Genomic DNA, 2,612 nt, shown 5'->3' on the forward strand with positions numbered 1-2,612 from the left:
ATGGCTGGGTGAAAACTTGCTCTAAAAGCAATTGACTGGGTAGCTTTTGGGGAGATCATACCCCAAAACCAGAAGGCCATTGCCAACCCCTGAAATCCTGGAATGAGAAGTTTACCCTATGGTTAGCTATTCTCCCTAAGAAACCACCCACTATCAGCTGCACTTACTACAAGGCCAATGTGGCAAAGGCTGGCTTGGTAGATGCCTTTGAAAAGAAGTTTAATGCCCTGAAGGTTCCTGTGCCAGAGGATAAATATACTGTCCAGGTGGATGCTGAGGAAGAAGGTGTGAAAATTGTGCTGCATCTTTGTCTCTTTCAAAGGCCAGGATTGAGGAATATGAAAAAGAGCTGGAGAAGATGAAGAACATAATTCCATTTGATCAGGTAACAATGGAAGACCTGAATAAAGTCTTCCCGGAAACCAAATTAGACAATAAGTATCCCTATTGGTCTCACAAGCCAATTGAAAATTTATAAACATGGGCAGCCTGGGTGGCTCAGCGGTTTAGCGCCGCCTTGGGTCCAGGGCCTGATCCTGGAGACCCGGGATCGAGTCCCACATCAGGCTCCCTGCACGGAGTCTGCTTCTCCCTCTGCCTGTGTCTGTGCCTTCTCTCTCTCTCTCTCTTCTCTCTCTCTCTCTCTCTCTCTCGTCTCATGAATGAATAAATAAATAAAATCTTTTAAAAAAAAGAAGAAAATTTATAAACATGAGTTGGGGAGAAAGCTCTGGCCTCATATTATAAACGTTGGACATTAAAAATAATGATATGGAAAAAAACAAAAAACAAAATTAAAACAACATTGCAGAGTCAATCTAGGTTGGCTGAATAAGTCAAGAAATAAAGAAATAAAGTCTAAATCATTCACATATCCAACCTCATGACAAAAAGAGAATTTCTATTATTTCTAAAACAAAATCCTGACTCTACCCTCATACAAACCTCCAATAAGTAACTCACCAAGAAGAACTCACTTCACTCAAAGATGAATGTGAATCAAAAGAGGAGGATCCCTGAGTGGCTCAGTGGTTTAGCGCCTCCCTTTGGCCCAGGGCATGATCCTGGAGACCTGGAATGGAGTCCCACATCGGGCTCCCTGCATGGGGCCTGCTTCTCCCTCTGCCTGTGTCTCTGCCTCTCTCTCTCTGTCTCTCTGTCTCTCTGTCTCTCTCTCTCTGTCTCTCCCACCCCGGTGTCTCTCATGAATAAATAAATAAAATCTTAAAAAAAAAAAAAAAAAGAACACAAAATCTATGCAAATAAGGAAGGGAAGAAGGAAAGGGGGAGGGAACAAGGGGCAGCCGGAAAGAAGGAAGTCAGTTCAAATAACACCACTAGAAAAATACTATCATAAAAATTTTAATCAACCACATTGCTATTAAATTGTTCGTGTGTGTATGTGTGTATATATATATATATATAGATAGATATAGATATATATTTAGAGAAAATGTGAGAGTGAAAGAGGATTTCTATAAAATAATGTCACATAGAAAACACATAGTTGAGGGGTACCTGGGGGCTCAGTTGGTTAAGCATCTGCCTACATTAGTCTTTCCACTCAGCAGGAAGCCTGCTTCTTCTGTCTGCCACTCCCCCTGCTTGTGTGCTCTCCCTGTCTCACTTTCTCTATCTCTGTCAAATAAATAAATAAAATCTTAAAAAAAAAAAAGACATAGTTGAGAGAATAGTACTTAACACATGGTAGTAAAGACTCAATAAATAACTGTCAAATGAATAATTATTCTAAAACAAAAGAAGATAAAGCATGGATGTGTGAGTTGACAGAGCTTAGTAAAGAAATGGAAGCACACAGTAAAATCAACAGAGAAAGTAAAATCAACAGAGAAAGGCCAAATTGCAAGCAGCAAAAGGGAGAACTGATGAGGCTAGAAACATATTAGGGTACAGACTTACATAAAAGCAAGTGTTCGGAAATGAGCAGAGTTTAAAGGGATTAGAAAAATAATGATAAATAAGGAAAAGAGGCGATACATAATTAGTACCTTTGAAAAAGAAATGAAGAATGGAAAAGCAATAATATAAGAGGCAAATATCTAAAGGTATAATTTAAGATAATTTTCCAGAAATAAAAGAACATTGAAGAAGAGTGGAAAGCCATAGTGCAGTCCAGGAAAAAGTGACCCATGATGATCATACCTTAGTGAAGTCAACAGATTCAAAAATGAAAAAAAGAATCTATTCAGATTCCAATAAAGAAATTAAGCCACTAATAAAATTTTTAAAGAATTTCTACCACAACGGGCACTTGGGTGGCTTAATTGGTTTAGCATCTGCCTTGGGCTCAGGTCATGGTCCCAGGATCCTGGGATTGAGCCCCACGTTGGGCTCCCTGCTCAGCCAGAAGTCTACTTCTCCCTATTCCTCTGCACAGCCCCCTAACTCACTCTCTCTCTCTCTCTCTCAAATAAATAAAATCTTTTTTTTTTTTTCTTTTTTTTTTTTTTAATAAAATCTTTTTTAAAAAGAATTTTTACCACAATATGTATTTATGAACTTCATCTATGTGCAACTATATAGTATGTTCTCTTGTGCCTAGTTTCTTTTGTTCAGCTTAACATCACTGAGCTCCATCTGTTTCATCACAT

The 2,612-nt window shown here is 38.6% G+C and overlaps 1 pseudogene; it reads left to right on the plus strand.

Annotated features, from left to right (window-relative positions):
- Positions 1-478, plus strand: LOC121500060 (annotated as a pseudogene).
- The last annotated feature ends 2,134 nt before the right edge of the window (positions 479-2,612 follow it).

The sequence above is a fragment of the Vulpes lagopus genome, chromosome 10, assembly GCF_018345385.1.
Source record: "Vulpes lagopus strain Blue_001 chromosome 10, ASM1834538v1, whole genome shotgun sequence".
NCBI lineage: Eukaryota > Metazoa > Chordata > Mammalia > Carnivora > Canidae > Vulpes > Vulpes lagopus.